Source organism: Pongo pygmaeus, chromosome 13, assembly GCF_028885625.2.
Source record: "Pongo pygmaeus isolate AG05252 chromosome 13, NHGRI_mPonPyg2-v2.0_pri, whole genome shotgun sequence".
Lineage (NCBI taxonomy): Eukaryota > Metazoa > Chordata > Mammalia > Primates > Hominidae > Pongo > Pongo pygmaeus.
The window spans coordinates 88940055-88955939 of NC_072386.2; the positions used below are offsets into that span (position 1 = coordinate 88940055).

Sequence of the window (15885 nt, forward strand, 5' to 3'; positions counted from 1 at the left end):
AACTGAGGAGGCTAGAGAGACATCTTGGAGGAGGAAGCTTTTGAAAAGGAAGGACAGGAGCGTCTTCATTTTCCACAGTTCAGGAAGTGCATCACCTCCTCTACAGGTAGAAGGTATGAGATTCATATGCCACACCCATTGCATCCTCCACACTCTCTAGAAACAGGGTGAACACAAAACTACACAGGGAGATCTATTGTTAATATCGTGCATAAAGAAGAAAACAAAGGAATTTTGCTAGGAGGCTGGCGGGTGCAGTCAGCTGAAATAAATAAATTAAAATGCGGCATTGTTGTCTCTGTGTACATTTGTTTTAATTACTGTTTACTGAAAAACTAAAACTTCACATAGGGAAGAAGAAAAAAAAATCCCCAAACGTGCATAACCAGTGTCTGTACGACAGATCTAACTTGGGGCGGGTGGGGTGGGACTTTCGTCTTCAGCTGTCACAGCAGCACCCAACCAGGGGTGCGCACACAGCAGATCAAGCATCTGGAATGGGCTTCCACATGGCTGGCAGACACTTGGACCTAAAAGCTCATCCAGTGAGCATGAACCCCGCTACCTAGGAGGCGGCATCACACAGCAACCCAGCCTCCAAGCCCGCCCACAGGCCACGTGAGATGGGCAGAATTTTCCCTGTTCCATCACAGTACACCACATGTCCTCTATATGGTTTTCACTCTTTTATTAACGAGCCTCTTATAGACATAAATGGCTCCCCTGCCTCCTCCCCCCTTATCCCCCTGGAGTAGACCTACCTGAAGGCAAGAACCATGCCTGTGCCATCTTTCTTGGGCCTGGCACTGAGCTCAGGCTGACCAGGAGAAAAGACGCGCATCCCCAGCTGCTGCATCTCGGGGGAATGGCAGAGAAGGCCTCATTCCTGGGTGGGATCTTTGGTGGCCTTGAAGGTGAGGACTCCAACCTAGGGGTTTCAAACTCAGTTCCTCAGGAGGCCTCTTGAAGAAAGACTGACATGGCATGACCCTACTGAGCAGGGCTCTGAGTCCCCACCACCATTTAACCAGAAGGGTTCCCTTCTGGAGATTTTATATGTGGGCTTCTAGCAAATTTTGTTGGAATGGAGGGTTCTGTAGCCAAGCAGAACAACGAACACCAGGAGGCTAGAGCAGCCCCCTGAGGGCCTTGCCATAGTGGCTGGGCCTCACTCCATCACCTTGGGTCCTCTCAACCTAGGACCTGCAATGGACACACTAGGCCTGTTTAGCAAATGAACAGAGAAAACAAAACAAAACCTCTCAAGAAACAAGGGTAATCTTAAAGTTTCAACATAGGGTGAGGGGCCAGTGTTTTCTCCTGACCCGATGGAGGCTGAATTACACATGACCTTCAATCCCAGGCTGAGGGGGCCACCTCTGTCCTACGGAGCATGGGGCCCCAGGCCCCTCAGACACAGTATGCAGTGGTGCTGACGGGCTCTGAGCGAGGCATACGGGTATACAGTGACCTGCCCAAGGAGGCTCAGGTGTAAACTCAGGACACAAAACAGACCTGGGGACCCCACCCCATGTGGCACCAGGAGGCTTTGCCCAAGTTGAGAAGAGAGGGACAGGACAGTGTCTGAATTAGAAGGTGAGGTAGGAATGCCAGGGAGAGATGGGGGTGGGTACAAGGCTGTTTGAGGACTGACCAGCCCGGTCTGCCTAAAGCAGGCAGTAGGAGAAATGGGCAGAGCAGGATCTCCAAAGTATTAATAGAAACTGCCTGGATGCAGAGGCTGGGAATGCGAAGAGTCAATTAAGAAAGGGGCAGGCACGCGCTGGCTAATTGCTGAAGCTGGGGGATGGGCTCATGGAGGCAGCTTATCCTACTCATTCTACTGAGGCATACATCTGAAATCACCCATCATAAAAAGCTCAAGAAAAAATAAGAAGAACAAGGAAGGGCTGTGCAGCCCCCCAAATCTCCCCTTTTCTCATTTCAATGATTCCAGGCACATCTGCAGGAAATATACAACCAGAGGCCCAAATCACAGCTAAGATGACAGGCGTCAGGGCTGCAAAGATGGAACAGCTCCTCCTTCTCTGCTGGGCAAAACACTTCTTCCCAGGGAGTATTTCTAGCTGACCTCCCCGCTCCAATAGCATCAACCATCATCTGTAGGCTGATGACCCCAAATCCCAACCTCCACCTCCCTGAAGCTCCAGACCACACATCTCCACCTGGGTGACCCACAGGTCCAAACCCGGACTTGCCATCTTCCCCTAAAATGTGGTCAGTGTCCCAGAAGGCGGAATACAGATGTGACTGGGTGAGAGAGGGGCTCTAGATTTTGACTCTGAGAAACCTGCTTTCTCTGCATAAGCCTTCTGGATAGGCATGGTGCTCAGCAAGTGCCCAGTACAAAGAAGGGCTCAGTAAACATCAGCTGTCACCATGACTATTGTTATTTGCATTCATGTTAATATCAACGTTCACCTCTGCAGGTTCCCCAAGGCAGAAAATTGGGAGCCGTCCAAGACTCCATCGTTGCTTAGCCCCTCACACCTAGCCAGTCTCAAGTCCTATATGTTCTACTCACTGAGTATCCACAGAACCATGCCAGCCTCTGCACCACACCGCCACATGCTTGTGTCTGGCCTCACTGTGGCAGGTGACTCTGCTTCCAGGCCTGCTACCTCCCCTCTGCTGGTCACCTCCCTCCAGAGTGATCTCCCTAAAATGAAAAGCTTATCATGTCCCTCACTGATCAAAAGGCTTTCATGGCCCTCTGGTCCCCCGGTGAGCACCCTATTACTGTGCTTTCCAAGGCTCAGCTCACATGTCACTTTCTGCTCCAAATCCTCCCTGATCCCAGTAAACAGGACTGACCGCTTCTACCCTGTGCCCCACTGACCTCATACAAACTTCTACAACAATAACAGTGCTGCTCAGACTGTCATAAAACACACGATTTCCAAACAAAACAAAACGTATCAGAATACCAATGTAGATTGTCAAATTTTATTTTCTCAAGTAAGGACATTAAAAAACAAAACAAGGGCAAGGTGCAGCGGTTCACACCTGTAATCCCAACACTTTGGGAGGCCAAAGAGGGAGGATCATTTGAGGCCAGGAGTTTGGGACCAGCCTGGGCAACACAGAAAGACCTCGTCTCTACAGAAAAATTTGAAATTAGCCGCGCATGGTGGTGCACATCTGTAGTCCCAGCTACTTGGGAGGCTAAGGCGGGAGGATCACTTGAGCTTACGAGTTGGAGCCTGCAGTAAGCTATGAAGATGCCACTGCACTCCAACCTGGAGGATGAAGCAAGACCCTGGCTCTTAAAAAAAGAAAATAATAAATGAAATAAATAAATCAATAAACAAATCCTAACGTCTGCTATCACCACAATTTAATTTTTTAAAGGACATAAGAAGGAAGGAGGAGGAGGGAAGGAAGGGCACCGTCTCAAAGTGAAGGGTGTTCTTTAAAACAACAAAGTTAGCTCTGTTAAAAACTTATCCTTATTTTCCTCAGGGCACCATGGTCTCTTGAAGCTCTGTTAAGGCCAGTATGGCCCAAGGGCTGGTCATTGTGAATGTTTCCTGGTTTGTTCCCATTTCCCACTGGAAGCTGTAAGTGACTTTCAGGTGGGCACTGCCAGGCTAAGCCTGGAGATGCAAGTGTGGGGTAGTGGATGTCAAGCCCCAGCTGCCTGCGATTGTCAAAGTCAAGTACAGCACAAACAATGTGACCACAGGGAAGACCCTTAGCTGAGTTGCTGAGTTGGTTTTAGAAAGATTTACTTGAACGGCTCTTTCTTTTATTTTTTCATTGTCATTTTTTTGAGACAGAGTCTTGCTCTGTTGCACAGGCCGGTGTGCAGTGGTGTGATGACAGCTCACTGCAGCCTCAACCTCCTGGGCTCAAGCAATCCTCCCTCCTCAGCCTCCTGAGTAGCTGGGACCACAGGCTTGCACCACCATGCCTGGTTAATTTTTTTTTTTTTTATTGTTGGTGGCCGGGTGCGGTGGCTCACGCTTGTAATCCCAGCACTTTGGGAGGCCGAGGCAGATGGATCACGAGGTCAGGAGTTTCAGACCAGCCTGGCCAACACAGTGAAACTCCGTCTCTACTAAAAATACGAAAATTAGCCAGGCGTGGTGGCAGGCACCCATAATCCCAGCTACTCGGAAGGCTGAGGCAGGTGAATCGCTTGAACCCGGGAGGCGGAGGTTGCAGTGAGCCAAGATCGCACCACTGCACTCCAGCCTGGGTGACAGAGCTAGACTCTGTCTCAAAAAAAAAAAAAAAAAAAAAAAAAAAAAAAAAAAAAAAAAATTGCTTAGGCTGGTCTTGAACTCCTGAGCTCAAATGATCCTCCCTCCTTGACCTCCCAAAGTGCTGGGATTACAGGCGTGAGCCACTGCACCCAGCCTACAACTCTTCGTTTTAATATCGCTCAGGAAGCACACCCTGTAATAACGATGATCATAATAATCCTAAAACAAACCTGCCCAAGCACTAGGGAACAATTTGAAATTGTTAATTGATTCAGTGGGAGAGGAGAAAACTGGAGGAAAGAGAGTGCAAGTTCTCACGGAGATGCTCGGTTTCTTTTTTTAGCAAACTACCTTGTGCCTGCCACAGTCTTCCCTGAAACACCCAAATATTTGCTGGATTCCACAACGTGGGGCCATAGTCTGTAGTGGAGAGTCCAGTATGCCACAGTCAGAAGCAGACATGGCCTGGGTTCAGCTGTGTGGCCTTAGGCAAGTCACTTTGCTTCTCTGGGCCTTCCAATCCTGTCTATAAAGTGTAGTGATTCCTTATCAAGCTGTAGGGAGGGCCAGCAGATACAGGAAAACACAGGCTCTGGAAACACAAGGACTTGGCCACCCCAAGGGACTACTGCTGGTATTCTTGGTGTTGCTAAGAAGACTGAATGCTCAGCAAATTTGGACTGAGAGAGAAATGGGTTTCATGTCAATAAATACCCCCACTCTCTCTGCCCTGTCTCCTACAGAGCACCTCATTTCATTTGCCAAGGCATTCCCTGTTTCAGAAAGATAAACAAGATCCCTGAAGGCTGGAAATCATTCTTCCAGCAACTTCCTCATTGTCCTGTTACAACTAAGATCTGGGTGGACAGTCTCAGGCAAAGGATTTGGTCTGGAACTTTTCCACTGTGTTTCCTCAATGGCCAAGTTTCATTCATGGTAGAGAGAGGAGGAATTTAATATCGCTAATTACTTTTTAGGGAGCAGTTTCATCCTGGAAATTTTGAAATTGATTTCTTATCCAGTTTCCCCTTGGTTGATATTATTCTTTCAAGATCCTTACTGAGCCTTCCAACAACACTTCTTTTATTCTCCTTCAAGCTCCAGCTCTGCATCTGCTTTTTTTGCCCTCCCTCAAGGGCAAGGATCACCTCTCTGATTTTTGCCTCCCACCCTGGGCCTGGCACACAAGTGAGGCTCCACCAGTGCACTAGAAACAAAGACACAAAGATGTGATTTTCCCTAAGCATGCTTTCTGCAACTGCAGCTCAGAAATCTCAAATGGTTCAAGATAAGAAACTGGCCCAAAGCTGATTAATTTTGCAAAACAGACCTTCCAGGGTAGCACACAAGATCTTCAGAAAGAATATTCTGGTTCTTACTTCCCACTGAGAGCTTCAGGGACCATAATTAGAGCAGCATGGAGCAACAGACTCCGCTCTGGTTCACTAAACCCCAAGAACCTTCCTACCAACATGGACAAAAATAACGTCCCGTTCCATCTGAAAATATCACCTAGAATTCAGATGTGTGCTCTCTCATTGTGTTCTGTGCATTTTTAAGTAGCTATGTTTGGCTGGGTTTTGACAGCTGGAAGCTGAGGCTTGGAGACCCGCCCGGGCACAGGGTGGTGCTTTTCAAAGATGCAGACCACTGCATCAGAACCACCTGGGGGCTTGTTAAAATGCCGCTTCCCAAGTGCTATTCCAGACCTACCAAATCAGAATCTCTAGGGCTGCTCCATTTTTAATACACATCCCTGATGATCCGGGTACACACTGAAGTTTGAGATGCCAGCTCATTTTCCTGCCAAGGAGCTTTGCTTATTCCCCCACCCAACCTCCCACACATCCATTTCATCGGCTTTATTGAGCAACAGTTTCTGCAGGACAGGACATCCATGCAGCTCTATGGAGTCACAGACTGCAGGTTCACCGAAGTTCTCAATGTCTTGGTCTCTGCTTCAACATCGCCCTCACCCTTCCTAAAATAGCCACCAGCCACCCTTTGGGCTCCTAATGTTTGCTTTTGTTCCAGAAGATTGTGCTGCCATGCTTTTTCCTTCTACCCACAACATGTAGAAGGCTGGGCAGAGTAGGGCCTCAGAAATTGCTTACTGATTGACCAACACCTGCATAAATTGGAACACTCACTGGAAGATTGGTCCTTACATATGCATTTGTTTTTAATGCTGGCTGGATGCTCATACTAACAGAGACAACAATGGTAATCATAATAATAATGCTGGTGAGAAAGATCTTTATATAAGGCCCTTTCTAGGTTACAAAGATATGTCACACATTTTCCCCTTGATAGTCATCTGTAACACTCAAAACAAACATTATCACACCCACTTTACAAATGGCAAACTGAGGCTCGGAGAGATTAAGTGGCTTTCCTGAGGACTCACAACTAGTTTTTTGCGGGGCTGGTACTCCAATCTAGACCCCTCAACTCCCAGGAGTCAATCATTCTTTCCCTGATCCAGTAAATAATGACTGAGCCCCACGATATCCCATTCACCACACCAGAGCTAAGGACCAAGAGCCAAGGCTGACATGGTCCCTGCCCTCCTGGTCTCCCAGCCACATCACCCATAATGACATGGAAGTTGCCATCAGCCAGGAGACAAGATATGTACATGACAAGGCCAAAAGGCATAACAGAACAAGTCAGGGCGCGCCCATGAGACGAAACCAGGGCAGCAGTGCTCCTCTCCTTCTGTTGAGGCCTCCACAGGGATGTACAGTGCAACAATGGAGGAGCCATCCCCAGGTCAGGTTTCCAACTGCACCTGCCTTGCCAGTCTCAGGTGCTATGAGCCCCAGAGCTTGGAGGCAACAAGGGGAGCACAGCTCTCAGCATGAACATGGGGATTTTCAGAAAGGGTGGAGCAAGGTGGCTTTGGTACAAGCTGCCATTCCCCAGGACGGTACTGCAGATCCGCAGTGGGCCACTCGCCACCCTGAGGCTAAGCTTGTGTCTGCATCTTGGGCTATGGACTCTCACCTGCCTTACAGAGCTACTGTGATGCCCACATGAACGTGATGGGGAAACCCACAAGCCCAGCTTGAGGTCGGCAATCACTGTGATTCCTCAGGGGCCCACTTCCTTTTCTTAATGGATCTTCTAAGGGTCTAGAGACTGTTGCTGCCATTTGGGACGATGGCAAGGAGTGCCTCTAGGATACCCTACCACCTTCACATCTTTAACTGTGGCTTCAAACCGCGTGACATAAGCAGACTAGCCATGAGACCCCAGCACATCATTTAACCTCATAGCATCCCATTTCTTCACCTGTAATTCAGGATAATGGAACTGTTTTCCTCGAGTTCATGTGAGGATTTTTTTTTTATTATTATACTTTAAGTTTTAGGGTACATGTGCACAATGTGCAGGTTTGTTACATATGTATACATGTGCCATGTTGGTGTGCTGCATCCATTAACTTGTCATTTACATTAGGTATATCTCCTAATGCTATCCCTCCCCCCTCCCTGCACCCCACAACAGGCCCTGGTGTTTGATGTTCCCCTTCCTGTGTCCAAGTATTCTCGTTGTTCAATTCCCACCTATGAGTGAGAACATGTGGTGTTTGGTTTTTTGTCCTTGCGATAGTTTGCTGAGAATGATGGTTTCCAGTTTCATCCATGTCCCTACAAAGGACATGAACTCATCCTTTTTTATGGCTGCATAGTATTCCATGGTGTATATGTGCCACATTTTCTTAATCCAATCTATCATTGATGGACACTTGGGTTGGTTCCAAGTCTTTGCTATTGTGAATAGTGCCACAATAAACATACGTGTGCATGTGTCTTTATAGCAGCATGATTTATAATCCTTTGGGTATATACCCAGTAATGGGATGGCTGGGTCAAATGGTATTTCTAGTTCTAGATCCCTGAGGAATTGCCACACTGTCTTCCACAATGGTTGAACTAGTTTATAGTCCCACCTCATGTGAGGATTTAAAGGGTAAATACGTACAAACTGCTTGTAATAATGCCTGGCAGATCAGAAGCACTGTGGTGTCTATTATCTTTTTTTTTTTTTTTTGAGATGGAGTCTCACTCTGTTGCCCAGGCTGGACTGCAGTGGCGCAATCTTGGCTCACTGCAACCTCCGCCTCCCAGGTTCAAGCGATTCTCCTGCCTCAGCCTCCCGAGTAGCTGGGATTACAGACATGTGCCAACACGCCCGGCTAACTTTGTATTTTTAGTAGAGACAGGGTTTCTCCATGTTGGTCAGGCTAGTCTCGAACTCCTGACCTCAGGTGATCCGCCCGCCTCGGCCCCCCAAAGTGCTGGGATTACAGGCATGAGCCACCGTGCCCGGCCTATCATCATTTTTTTATGATCACTTTCCTTTTTTAAAAAAAAAGTACAAACAGTGCGAGAGCCACTGCTGCTGAGGAGAGAAGCGTCAACAGCAGCACCATGGGAGGTCCGACTGATCCACATGAATTCCTCGGCATTCAGACTTAAGACTCATATTCTTCCTGCTCGCCCGCGGCTCCGGCTCCGCCGGCATCCAAACCGCTGCTCACCCCATGTCGCTCGGTAGCTCAACAGAAGACCCTTGAAGCCTATGTGGGATTTGCCAATCTTCCAAATCAAGTATACAGAAAATTAGTTAAGAGATCTGGTTTCGAATTCACGCTATGGTAGTGGGTGGAACAATCCAAAGTTTTAATCAAAGAAGGTGGTGTTCAGTTGCTGCTCACAATAGTTGATACCCCAGGATTTGGAGATGCAGTGGATAATAGTAATTGCTGGCAGCCTTACAATCGACTACATTGATAGTAAATTTGAGGACTACCTAAATGCAGAATCGCGCGTGAACAGACGTCAGATGCCTGATAACAGGGTGCAGGGTTGTTTATACTTCATTGCTCCTTCAGGACATGGACTTAAACCATTGAATATTGAGTTTATGAAGCGTTTGCATGAAAGAGTATCATCTCACTTATTGCCACAGCAGACACACTCACACCAGAGGAATGCTAACAGTTTAAAAAACAGATAATGAAAGAAATCCAAGAACATAAAATTAAAATATATGAATTTCTAGAAACAGACAATAAAGAAGAAAATAAACTTGTTTAAAAGATAAAGGACCATTTACTTGTTGGTGTGGTAGGTAGTAATACTATCATTGAAGTTAATGGCAAAATGATCAGAGGAAAGCAGTATCCTTGGGGTACTGCTGAAGTTGAAAATGGTGAACATTGTGATTTTACAATTCTAAGAAATATGTTGATAAGAACACCCATGCAGGACTTGAAAGATGTTACTAATAATATCCACTATGAGAACTATAGAAGCAGAAAACTGGAAGCTGTGACTTATAATGGAATTGATAACAACAAGAATAAAGGGCAGCTGACCAAGAGCCCTCTGGCACAAATGGAAGAAGAAAGAAGGGAGCATGTAGCTAAAATGAAGAAGATGGAGCTGGAGATGGAGCAGGTGTTTGAGATGAAGGTCAAAGAAAAAGTTCAAAACTGAAGAACTCTGAAGCTGAGCTCCAGCAGCACCATGAGCAAATGAAAACGAATTTGGAAGCACAGCATAAACAATTAGAGGAAAAAAGTCATCAGAGGATGAGAAAGCAAACTGGGAAGCTCAACAACGTATTTTAGAACAACAGAACTCTTTGAGAACCTTGGAAAAGAACAAGAAGAAAGGAAGAGCTTTTAAACTCTCTGTTGACCACCAGTTACGTATTAGTTGCCAATATGCCAGCTTGGACATCAGTGTTTGTTGGATCCATTTGACCAATTTGCATCAGTTTTATCTATAATGATGGATTTAACAGCATGACAAACATTAGTTTTGTTGCTGTTGTTCTTGATGGAGATTAAGATGCCTTTAATTGTCTAGGGTGTTGTTACTTAGAAAGTAACAGCTCTACCTTTCCTACTTTTTCTTTTTCTTTTTTTATTGAACAGATTATCTTCAGTTTAATGCAAGAAAACATTTTACTGTTGTACAATCATGTTCTGACGGTTTGATTGTTTACAGGATATTCCAAAATAAAAGAACTCTGGAAGGTTTTCATTGAGGATAAAAGGCCATAATATGATGCAAACTATGCTTCTCTATGATAATTATAATACAAAGGTTCCATTCAATGCAGCATATACAATAATGTAATTTAGTCTAACACAGTTGACCCTATGTTTTGACACTTTCATTGTTTAAAAATACACATGGAAAAAAAACCCTATATGCTTACAGTGCACCTAGAGCTTTTTTATAACAACCTCTTTTTGTTTGTTTGTTTCGGATTCTTTAAATATATATTATTCTCATTTAGTGCACTCTTTAGCCAGAATCTCATTACTACTTCATTTTTGTAGTAACATTTAATTTAGATAGTGTTCACATACTGGCCCTGCTGAAATAGAATATAGCATCTTTCATATGGTAGGAACCAACAAGGAAACTTTCTTTAACTCCTTTTTACACTTTCTGGTAAGTAGCAGGGGGAAAAATGCATTTACAGATCATTTCTAGGCAAAATTGTGAAGCTAATGACCAACATGTTTCTACCTATATGCAGTCTCTTAATTTTACTAGAAATGGGAATCACAGCCTCTTGAAGAGAAAAAAGTCACCATTCTGCATTTAGCTGTATTCATATATTGCATTTCTGTATTTTTTGTTTGTATTGTAAAAAATTCACATAATAAACCATGTTGTGATATTTAAAAAAAGTACAAACAACATGCATCAGTGGAGAATCTCTGCAATTGACATAGAATCATTTCTTATAAAACCATTATTCCATCTCTTACAGACTGGCATCCCAGACAGCCTGAATTCTGCCCCCACTCACCGCTTCCAGCCCCTCCGTCACCCACCTCAGGTGCTCTACATCACAGTCATCTTGCAGCTGGCATTTCCCAAGCAGAATTTATCTTTTCCCACTTCTGTGCCTTTGCTCCTCACCTCCCCGCAGTTTCTTGCACCTCAAATGCCCTTTCCCTTCCATCTATGAAATCCAAAGCATACTCATATTTCAAGTGAATATGGGGGAGGAGTGGGAATGGTCTCCTGACATTTCATTGGGTGATTTTTCCACATAACAGAGCACCTAACCCCTCCCAGCTATAATGCAGCTGGGTGGGCTGAGCCCTAAGCCCTAAGCAATGAGTGGCAAGACTGGTTGAAGGGCAGGGCTCCAAGGTGGGATTCTGGCAGTGAGCAAGGCGTGGTTCAGGGGAGATGGCGCTAAGGGCCTCCAGCTTTCAGGCCCCTCAGAAGGGTGGGGCTGCTGGGAGTGGCCTGGGGCAGAGCTGGGCTCCAGGCTCCTTGGGTGCCAGTGGCACAGCCCTTACATCCTCAAAGTCATTGTGATGCCCTGTCAGTTTGTGCAGACACTGAGGGCTCCAAACCCAGGCTCAGGGCCAGGACACTGGGCAGTGGCGCTAGTGGTTCTGAAGAGGGCTTGCCATCGAAGCACTGGGAGGCTGTTTCCACAAGCCGAAAGGGCAGAGGGGCCATGGCCAAGGTCAGAAACCCAGACACGGAGGCTGCACTTGGCAATAAAGGGGACATAGAAGCATGTGGATGTCAGGGGCTGTGGCTCACCATGCCCCAAACCAAACTCCTGTCCTCCCTGCACCCCTCTCCCAGATGCCTCATTTCAGTGAACAGCACCCATCCTCCATCCGCCCCGCCTAGGACGGCAGTGCAGCCTGCCAAGGGCTCCAGAAACTGCTGCCTGGACTCAACTCCTAGTTGGTGGCTTCCTGGTGGCGTGACAGTGGGCCCATTTAACCTCTCTGAGCCTCAGTTTCCTGCCTATAAAGAGAGGATGACACTAGTGCCTATTTCATGAGGTTTAAAATGAGTCAACCCATCTGAAGCAGTCAGGACACAGAGCCTGACCCACAGCCTGCACTACGTGAGGGCTCACTTCTATAGTCAGGTCCTTAGCACTGTACTGGCTGAAAGGCAGCCTGCAAAAATATGCACCCATGCCCTAACTCCTGGAACTGTGAATGCTGCCTTATATGGTAAAAGAGGGAATATTACCTTACATGGCAAAAATGTGATTTAGTGAAGGCTTTTGAGAGGAGGAGCTTATCCTGTAATATCCAGGTAGGCTATAAATCTCATGAGTGAGGCAGAAACAGACTAGACAGGCAGAAGAGAGGAGACAATGTGACCAGGGAGGCAGAGATTGGAACCATGCAGACCCGAGTCAGGGAATGCCAACAGTCACCAAAAGCAGGGAGAGGCACAGAAGGATTGGTTTCCCCCAGGGACTCCAGAGAGAGCCTGGCCCTGCCAAGACCTTGATTTCAGACTTCTGGCCTCTAGGACTGTGAGAGAAAAAAATGTGTGCTGTTTTCAGCCACCCTGTTTGTGGCCATTTGTTCTGGCAGCCACAGAAAGCAAATACAAGGTGCCTCCTTAATCCCAGTTACTCAGGAAGCTGAGGCAGGAGACTTGCTTGAGCCCAGGAGGCAAAGGTTGCAGTGAACAGAGATTGTGCCATTAAACTCCAGCCTGGGTGAAAGAATGAGACTCTGTATCAAAAACAAACAAACAAACAAACAAAAAACAAGGTGCCTCCTTGACATCGCTCTCCCCACCTTCCACTGCTTTCTCAAGTCTTCCTGTGTCCAGGGAGGTCATTCCTCCCCGCTGCCTATAGAACCACCATCCTGTCCTCTCCCAACTGGGCTACTTCCACCCAGCAATGGGCTCCTCAGTCCCCAACACCAGCCCGAGATAAAGATTGGGATAAAGATCAATGGCACCCCCCGCCTCCCGCCCTGTAAGGCCCTGCGTGGCATGGCCGCTGCCACTTCCACTGCCTACCTTGTCCCTTGCTCACCTTGGTGTCTTAGGCTTCAGTCACAGTCTCTTGTAGTTGCATGTCTCCTTCAGCCATGGAGCCACCACACTTACTGTCACCCCATCCCATCCCTGCCCTACCTATTTCCTACTTGAGCTTCTCCAACAATGAAAACTGCTATGGATTCCTTCATCACATCCCAAGTGCACCCGAGGAATGAATGAATGAATGAATGAATGAATGAATGAATGAATGAAATTGGAAGATTCATATATCCCAGGCATAGCTAACTGGACAAGGTATGTAAACTCAAGCCATAGGCTAGCTGCTGACCCATAACCTTGCAGGCCCAGGAAGAATGAGCTGGCAAGGAAGAGACTTTCTCTCTTGAGAATCTGGATTTGGAAATGTTAAGAAAACGAGAAAGTGCTCTTCAGAGCACACACCACTTTCTTACAAAGCCTCCCAAATTCTGGGTAGGTTCCCCAGCCACGCACACTCCCACCACCGTGTACCTTGCCCTCGTGGCTGTGGTCACACTACATCTGTCTGCCTCACTGGACCCCATGTTCCATGGCAGCCTTGTTCAGCACTGCTTCCCTGATGCACCCAAGGAGTGAATGAATGAATGGCAATTGACCGAGCAGCCATGTGAGTTCATCTCACAATATAGCTGGAGGCTACAGCAGGAGAATGATTCATTCCAGAATCAAGGACGTGGAGAACAGGCCTGCTCAGTTTCTGGTTGGTCTATCCAAACCCATCTTTGAGGCTCTATCTGGGCCCTGCCCAGGAAGAGAGAAGGGACCACCTGCAGAGTGTCCCCAGAGTCAGCCATTCTGGAGAGAGGACAGCCAATTATATCCCATGAGTTTTGGCTGCAGAGCCTGTAGCTGTTCAGCCAGTAGAAGGGCCCCCTCAGGCCCAGCATGGCCTGCATAGCTCTGATGGGCTCTCAGAGGCAGAGAGCACAGATGCGGTGTGTTTGGTTCCAGAGGAAAGGACCAGAACTAGGATATGGGGGGCTGAGGCAGAAAGCTACAGGGAGACAGGCACCAGCTGGAGAATAACGACATCTTTTTCAAAGCTCGGGCTATGCTTGGATGCAATGGAAAGGTGGCCAGTCAGCGAGCCCTGGAGCTGTCCAGGTGTTAGATGCCCACCTGTGTGATAGGCTGAGGAGGGATTCAAGCAATAGAGGGACCTTTCTAACCCAGAGAGTCTGCGCTTTTGTTCTCACTATCACAGTTATGTACATTCTAATGTGCTGTCACAGCCTCATCTGTTTCCCGGAGAATGTGACAAGCACTGTTTTACGAAGAAAGCAAACAAAAGAATCCCAGCCAAGGTGGTATCACAAATTAAATTCACATTTTGAGGTCTCCTCCTCCTTGCTGTAACAAACACACAGCAATGATAGCTGAACTACAAAAATAGAAAATTTAAAGACATAGCATTACTCAAAAATAAAATTCTCAGTGGGGAAAAAAACCACAACATGGTAAGCAGAGATGAAGCTGCAGGCTTGATGGGCTCTGAGTGCAATACAGACAGAGGTGCCTGGCATTGAGAATTCTCTGGGGTAACAGAGACTCATAGCATGCCCAAGTAAAGGCGGGGACCAGAGCCACAATCAATGCAAAAGAGAACTACAGTCAAGCTCACTATTTGAAGCAAAGGGTTGGAGCAGAGCAGGTAGAGAAGGGCTTCCTCTGCTCTGGAGGAAAGCTGGGATGAAGTTCTACCAACTGCTATCTGCTGCCTCAGCCCACAGGAAGCTGCACGCTCTGGATGGCAGGAAAAGGTGGAAAACTGTGACAGATGGAATGCAAACATGGCCAGTTACTCACCCCTTCCTATACCCATAGCCTTTGAAATGACTTTGAATCTCCTACCATCAAAAGGTGAGCTGGCACCCATGACCAGCTCATGCCTATAATTCCAACACCTTGGGAGGCCAAGGTGGGAGGATCACTTGAAGTCATGAGTTCAAGACCAGCCTGGGCAACATAATGAGACCCAATCTCTATAAACATTTTTAAAAATTAGCCAGGCATGGTGGCTGTACCTGTAATTACACACCTGTAATCCCAGCTAATCAGGAGGCTGAGGCACAAGAATCGCTTGAGCCCAGTAGATTGAGGTTACAGTGAGCCACGATTGTACCACTGCACTCCGGCCTCGGTAACGGAGCAAGACCTTACCTCAGGGGGAAAAAAAGAAAAAGAGTAGAGTCTACTTTTCTACCTTTTGAATCTGGGCTGGCCTTGTGACTTGATGTGGCCAAAAGAATATGATAAAAACGAGAAGAAGCCTGTTCCAGGCATAGGCCTCAAGAGTTACCGGAAAAAGACAGTTTCTAAGGAGTCAAAAACTGGATGGACAGCAGACATCTCTTCAGCAACAAGAGACCCAAAAGACAAATTCTGCAGGGAAGTAACTGCATGCCTGGAATTCTGAACTCTGCTAAAGCAGTATTCAAAAGTGAGAGGAAAACAGAGACATTTTAAGACATCCAAATATTAAGAGCGTTGACCATCCTTGGCACTCACCATATGCGCTAAGTACAACTTGAGAATGAACTCAGCCAGAAGAAAAGGGAACCCAGAAGAAGGAATAGGGCACAAAAAACAGTGGCGAGCAAAAGCATTAGGAAAATGTGTTGGTAAAGTTAATGAGCTACTAACTGTAACACGAAAATAATAACAATTAAAAATTTTGGAAACAAAATTCTAGGAAACAATGATGAACAGGTATTAGTGGGTTGTGAGGCATGATTACAATTCTCGTCAGATTCAGTAAAGGAGAATGATATTGAATAGCATTAGATTTGAGTAGAAAAAAG

The 15885-nt window shown here is 46.6% G+C and overlaps 1 protein-coding gene and 1 pseudogene across 1 annotated transcript in view; one reads left to right on the forward strand and one right to left on the reverse strand.

Annotated features, from left to right (window-relative positions):
* Positions 1 to 15885, reverse strand: part of GABBR2 (gamma-aminobutyric acid type B receptor subunit 2) — a 415862-nt gene that overhangs the window by 299617 nt on the left and 100360 nt on the right. The window lies entirely within an intron of this gene.
* Positions 1394 to 9794, forward strand: LOC134737982 (septin-7-like; annotated as a pseudogene).